The following is a 7,150-nucleotide window of genomic DNA, read 5'->3' as shown; positions in this document are numbered from 1 at the left end:
AAAGGACTTTCTGCGGCCCTGTCCAGCTCTCCTAGAATCTCCTCCTTGCTCTTGAGACTGTGCTCAGAGACACTGCAAACCAACCTCTATAGAGTCCAGGTATGGCCTTGTGCTACCAGTAGTGACACTGACCCCAGCCAAATGCAAAACTAGTGACAGTCAGAAAAGATGAGTAGGGAAACAAATGTCAATAGCCTCCACCTGTAAGGCCTCATGCACGCGGGGCTTGGGGTTCCCCCCAAAATCCATACCAAACCCTTATCCGAGCATGCAGACCAGCAGGCGAGGAAAAGGGAGGGGACGAGTGAGCAGCCCCACCCCTCCTGGACCATAACATGCCACACACCCTTAACATGGGGTGTGTGGGTGCTTTGGGGCAGGAAGGCTCTGCACCCCCCCACTCCAAGGCACCTTGCCGCCATGTTGATGAGGACAAGGGCCTCTTCCCGACAACCCTGGCCGGTGGTTGTGGGTGTCCGCGGGCAGGGGGCTCATCGGAATCTGGAAGCCCCCTTTAACAAGGGGGGGGGGCCCCCAGATCCCGGACCTCCCTATGTGAATGGGTATGGGGTACATTGTACCCCTACCCATTCACCCCATAAAAGGCAGTGTATGTAAATAATGACAGGAGACGTTTTGAAAAGTTTATTAAAAATCTTCATCCGGTCTTCTCCCCTCCGCTCTTCTTCTTCCTCCGACGCTGTCCCCGGTCTCTGCAGCTTATGATATAGCCATTAGGGGGCATGGCCTCCCGGTGACGTCATCGGGAGGCCCCGTCCCCTTATGTCACAGACGGTTCAATTTTTTTCTCCAATTTATTATTCTCATCTGCCATTGTAGCTGAAGTTTATTTCCTCCACATCAGCTCCCCTGCCAAAAATAAATTAGGTAAGGATCATTTGTATACAGCTACAGACGACACCACCCCCTATATATATATATATACACACACACACACATATATATATATATTTATGGTCGTTACCCTCTGAGAGAGATGTGGATCACATAAACACGCGACAAGACTTACAACATAAATAGACCTGAAGTGTGCCTTGGTGGTCTGGTCAGTATGCCAAGAAAAGGGGGCATACCCAAGGTAAGTAATGGGTAGTTAATTGAAGAAGGATATGCTGAGAAGTGCCCTGAAAAAGGGAAGGGCGGGAGGGTGTCGAATGCGATTGAATGCGCAGACTCACGGACATGAGGTGAGCTGGGAAGAGTCGGCCCAGTGACGTGTAGTACCGCACACTGAACCGACAAAGAGCATGTGTGAGTGGGCTGCTTAAATACCCTCCGGGCTCCTCCCATAAACTCAGGCCACCATACTGGCCTTCTTATTTATGGTCGTTACCCTCTGAGAGAGAGATGTGGATCACATAAACACGCGACAAGACTTACAACATAAATAGACCTGAAGTGTGCCTTGGTGGTCTGGTCAGTATGCCAAGAAAAGGGGGCAAAAGACTCAGATAGGGAAATAGTTTATATTGATTTCTTGTATTTATTGAGCCAACTTGGTAAAGGCTTGTGCCATTCCTTCATGAGGATTTGGGATGTATGTGGCAAAACAAGGAGACTTCCATCAGCCTGGTATTTTGATTACGTAGTCTGGTACTCCCTGTTGGGAGGCAACTGAGGCTGCTCCAATTCGGAAAGAATGTCCAGAGAACTGACTGGGGTTTGAAGCCCAAGTTACTTAGGAGGATTCTGACATGCTTGACACACTGGCTGACACTCAGGGAGCTGGTTTAGAAAGGGTAGCAACGAGCTACCATCACATTGGCTGGGTAGATGGAGCAGTAGTGCGTCGAGCACCATCACTGGGCGTCAGGCGTTGTCAGTCTGAAACAGGTTGATGTCAACCCCAGGGGATGGTTTGTTGCGTTTGCAGACTGTAAGAGTGTAGTGGTTCGAAAGCAAGTCGGGTGGCGTCGGAGCAGTGTGTGACTGCCGGAGCCGCTGACTAAATTCACTAGGTTGTAGGGAACCGTAGAAGGCCTGGTAGATGGCTGTTTGGGTGACTAGTCTGGGCAAAGCCCTAAACAGGGAACGAGTAAGGATTTTAGACCTGTCCCTAAGAAGGGACTCTTGAAAGGTAGGCGCTTGCCACTGACTACAGGTTGGTGCTTCTGTATGCCCTGTAGGAGGGACTTGACTGCATGGGCTCGAGAATACTGACTGTTTACTGGGGTCCTGCAGGGACAGGAAATGCTGGATGCCATCTAGATATGGCGTGATAGTATTGAGAAATGGTCAGCTGCATGTGGCAATACGATATGAAGGCTAGGATGTGTCCAACGTTGCCTATTGCTGCTCCGGGGCAAGGGGCCAAAAATTTGCGATTAGTGTTCCAAGCAGTGCGATAGGCCTTCAGTGTGTTGCGTGCCAAGGAGTGGTTAATAAGTTGGATTGCGTTGCGTTGTGAGATGTGACTTCAGTCCATCGTCAGCAATGTCCATGGTGGGACAGGGTAGTTGTTGGGTCGGCTCCAGGCTCTTGCTGGAAAAAACATCCATTCCAAGGTTGGAATAGGAAAGCGCATCAGCTGCTTTTTGAATTTGCCTGGAAAAGGTCTACATAAGATATTAACTGGTGACGGAGTGACAGCTGCGCGAGCCTGCGCAGGAAGTGATGGGGAGTGATTTAGATCTACCTTAATTGATGATGTCGGCTGTGGCCTGATTGTCTGTGGTGAAGAACAGTGTCTGTCCTGTTCAAGTGTGGTCCCAGACCTGGGCAGCTGCCACGATGGGGTGCAGCACAAGGTGTGATGAAGACTGGGTGAAGCAAAAATATAAGAGAATTTCTGGGGGCCAAGTTTTGGAGAACCAGTGGCGGCCTAAAAATGGCTGCAAAAGCCTTTGGTGGCTCGGCTGACACTGCCGGGATGAAGATTGAAATGCTGTTCTATCAGGTGGGGAAGTTGTCCCACATAGCTAAGTCTGCTACTGATGCTTGGTCTAGTTTGAGAACTTGGACTGGATCTTGCATTGGTGTGAGAAAATCAAGACAATACACAGGTGCTCAACGAGACGATATACATGCACTCGCAGGCCAACGTGCACTCGCAGGCCAACGTGCACTCGCTGGTGCTGGATGAAAACCTGAACTAACCGCAGGGAAAAAACACAGAGAAAAGATGAGTGGCCCGCGTGCCACTGAAGATGAATGGCCAACTGGGTGCCACTGTGTGTTTGTGTGGCTGGTTGTTTGTCACTGAGGTGTGTTTGCAAGTTTAGTTTGTATTCGGGTTTGCACGTAGGTGCCTGCCGCAAAGTGTTTTATACTACTGCAGACAATATTGTGCGGTTGCAAGGGTGTCAGGTTGCTGGGATGATATTGTGTGGTTGCAGGGGCCTTGAGTATGAAGGTTTGTTTTCAGACGGCATTGCGTGTTTGCAAGGGTCTCAGTCTGGTTTGCTGAGACGATATTGCGTGTTTGCAAGGGTCTCAGTCTGCAACCACGCAATATCGTCTCAGCAAACCAGACTGAGACCCTTGCAAACACGCAATATCGTCTCAGCAAACCAAAGGTCGTGATGATTATGAGGTTTGTTTTGAGATGGCATTGTGTGGTTGCCACGACTTTGTATGGCTGCAAAGGTCTGAACGGGTGTCAGGTTGCTGAGATGAGATTGTGTGGTTGCAAAGGTCTAGACGGGTGTGAGGTAGCTGAGGTGATATTACATTTAGCAAGGGTCTCAAATGAGTGTCAAGTTGCTGAGACAATATTCCCCTTTATTTTTTTATGAAAACGACTGTGAATGAAACGCTGGTAAACATGAGTTACCGCATCTGGCAGCGTTTACAAGCTGTTACAGGCATTGGCGTTTCGAATGCCTCTGAACATCCGTCTGAACCCATTTTTTTTTTTACCAACAGCAGTGTACATGAGGCCAAAGAGGATTTGTCTGGCTGCAAGGATCTCAATGAATGCCAGGTTGCTGGGGCGAGACTGCATGGTCACAAAGGTCTTTGACGAGTGGGAGGTTGCTCAAGGCAGTATTGCGTGGTTGCAAGGGTCTCGATGAGTGTGGCGCTGCTGAGACGGTATTGCGTTTGCAAGGGTCTCAACAATGGTGTGAGGCTGCTGAGACAGTATTGCGTGGTTGCAAGGGTCTCGATGAGTGTGGGGCTGCTGAGACAGTATTGCGTTTGCAAGGGTCTCAACAATGGTGTGAGGCTGCTGAGACGGTATTGCGTGGTTGCAAGGGTCTTGATGAGTGTAGGGCTGCTGAGATGGTATTGCGTTTGCATGGGTCTGAACAATGGTGTGAGGCTACTGAGATGGTATTGCGTGGTTGCAAGAGTCTTGATGAGTGTAAGCCTGCTGAGACGGTATTGCATTTGCAAGGGTCTCAACAATGGTGTGAGGCTGCTGAGACGATTTTGCATGGTTGCAATGGTCTCAACAGGTGTCAGGTTGCTGGGCCGAGATTGTGTGGTGACAATTATTTTATTTTTTTTTGCACTTTTTATATTTCTTCTTGCGTTTTTTTTTTTTTGGGCATTTTTTTTTTGCGTTTTGTAAGGGTCATGTGTTGCAAGGGTCTTAACAAGGGTGTCAGGCTGCTGAGGCAACTTTGTGTGCTTGCAAGAGTCTCCATGAGTGTGGGGCTGCTGAGGCGGTATTGCGTTTGCAAGGGTCTCAACAAGGGTGTCAGGCTGTGGAGACGAATTTTGCGTGCTTTCCAAGAGTCTCCATGAGTGTGGGGCTGCTGAGACGGTATTGCGTTTGCAAGGGTCTTAACAAGGGTGTCAGGCTGTGGAGACGAATTTTGCGTTGTTGCAATGGTCTCAACAGGTGTCAGGTTGCGGGGCTGAGATTGTGTGGTGGCAATTTTTTTTTTATTATTTTTTTTGCGTTTTTTTTATAATAATTTTTTTTTTTTTTTTTTGTAAGGGTCATGTGTTGCAAGTAGGGGTGTAACGGATCGTCATTGATCCGTGATCCGCACGGATCAATGACTTCGGATCGGCACACACGTGATCCGTGGCGTGCCGCGGGACTGCAGAGCAAAGCGGTAAAAAAACACATTGAAATTGTCTCCGCTGTTTGCACACAGCCCCGCCTGCTCCTAACCACGCTGTGATAGACAGAATGCGTGTCCAATGCGCTGATGTGTTTTGTCTATTACAGCGTGGGCTTAGGAGGAGGTGGGGCTGTGTACGAGCAGGAGTGGAGACGGCGGTGAGTTCAGTTGGTTTCTAGCAGAGACAATGTGCTGCTGCCTGCCATCCGTTCCCCCCACACTTCTCCCTGCTGGCTCTGATAACAACCCCCCCCCTCCAGCTGCCGTCCGTCCGCCCCCCCCCCTCCAGCTGCCGTCCGTCCGTTCCCCCCTTCTCCAGCTGCAGTCCGTCCGTTCCCCCCCTTCTCCAGCTGTTGTCCGTCCGTTCCCCCCCCCAGCTGCCGTCCGTCCGTTCCCCCCCTCCAGCTGCCGTCCGTCCGTTCCCCCCCGCTGCCGTCCGTCCGTCCGTTCCCCCCCCTCCAGCTGCCGTCCGTCCGTCCGTTCCCCCCCTTCTCCAGCTGCCGTCCGTCCGTTCCCCCCCTTCTCCAGCTGCCGTCCGTCCGTTCCCCCCTTCTCCAGCTGTTGTCCGTCCGTTCCCCCCAGCTGCCGTCCGTCCGTTCCCCCCCAGCTGCCTTCCGTCCGTTCCTCCTCCCCCAGCTGCCGAGTCTCCTGTCCCTGCTGCAAATAGCACACAGTGAGATGGGTGAGCTGTGCTCTTATCTCAACTGTGAGGACTGTTTTTGGAGCTGACAGGGTTAACAAAGAGAACCTGTCACCTTCAATTGCTATGACACAGAGAATTGTTTTCTCTTGTGTGATAGCAATAAAGTTAAATGTAAAAAAAAAAGAAGAAACAATAATTCAATAAAATAAGTAATTAAAAAGTAAAGAAGAAGAAAAATAATATTAAAAATAAGAAAATGATACAAAAATTAAAAAAGTAAAAACGACAAGCTACAAAAAAAAAAATGATAATGTAATAAAAAAAGAAGAAACAAAAAATATTTGAACTAACCATGCCGCCCCTGCCATCCAACTGCTATTCTCCGGGGGGGTGGTTAGGTTGGTGGGGAGGGGGTGCATTGCAAAACCTGGCCTTGGGGTGGCAGGGAAAGGAAATCCAGCCCTGCTGGCTGCCCTCTCACTTCTTCCACCCTGGCGAGGCAATTTGGGGCACAGTGAGGCGGCAATTTGGGGCACAGTGAGGCGGCAATTTGGGGCACAGTGAGGCGGCAATTTGGGGCACAGTGAGGCGGCAATTTGAGGCACAGTGAGGCGGCAATTTGAGGCACAGTGAGGCGGCAATTTGAGGCACAGTGAGGCGGCAATTTGAGGCACAGTGAGGCTGCAATTTTTTTTTTGCTGATCCGAAAAATGATCCGATCCGTGACTCCTGATCCGAGGAACGATCCGAACCGTGAGTTTTTTGATCCGTTGCACCCCTAGTTGCAAGGGTCTTAACAAGGGTGTTAGGCTGCTGAGACGATTTTGTGTGGTTGCAAGAGTCTCGATGAGTGTGGGGCTGCTGAGACGGCATTGCGTTTGCAAGGGTCTCAACAAGGGTGTCAGGCTGTGGAGACGAATTTTACGTCGTTGCAACAGTCTCAACAGGTGTCAGGTTGCTGGACTGAGATTACGTGGCGGCAATTGTTTTTTTTTTTTTTTTGCGTTTTATATATTTTTTTCCTTTTTGCGTGTTTTTTTTTTTGCATTTTGTAAGGGTCATGTGTTACAAGGGTCTCAGCAAGGGTATCAGACTGCTGAGATGATTTGCATGGTTGCAAGGTCTCAACCAATAAGAATTGGGTTACTGAGAAAGGATAGAAACACCTGGTTTGTTTGTACCTTTAAGCGAGCAGTATAAGGTAGAAGGACAACACCTGTTTGAATCGTAGGTTCCGTAGGGGCCACTAATGAACGATATGGGAGACAACGAATGGTAGCAAATTGATAAGACAAAGAATGTAATAACAAATCTTACTTGCGACAGTGGGCCATGCGAGTGAGTTTGCGGCGGACTGTGGCTGGAGTGAAACATGTCGGGAACGTGTAGCGTGATGCCGTGCATGGGGCAAAACAACGAGGTTTGGTGTAGAAAATAGAACACGAGAAGTGCTTATCAATGCTTTGTAAGC

The 7,150-nt window shown here is 49.6% G+C and overlaps 1 long non-coding RNA gene across 1 annotated transcript in view; it reads right to left on the bottom strand.

The window, feature by feature from the left end:
- Positions 1-809: 809 nt before the first annotated feature.
- LOC120930852 overlaps positions 810-7,150 on the bottom strand; it is a 9,704-nt gene continuing 3,363 nt past the window's right edge. The window contains exon 2 of the long non-coding RNA XR_005747744.1: positions 810-870. This is a non-coding gene — a long non-coding RNA (uncharacterized LOC120930852). The remainder of the gene's footprint in view (positions 871-7,150) is intronic.

This window comes from Rana temporaria, chromosome 3, assembly GCF_905171775.1.
Source record: "Rana temporaria chromosome 3, aRanTem1.1, whole genome shotgun sequence".
NCBI lineage: Eukaryota > Metazoa > Chordata > Amphibia > Anura > Ranidae > Rana > Rana temporaria.
Note: the sequence above shows the minus strand (reverse complement) of the source record. Positions and strands in the feature narration are given on the sequence as shown.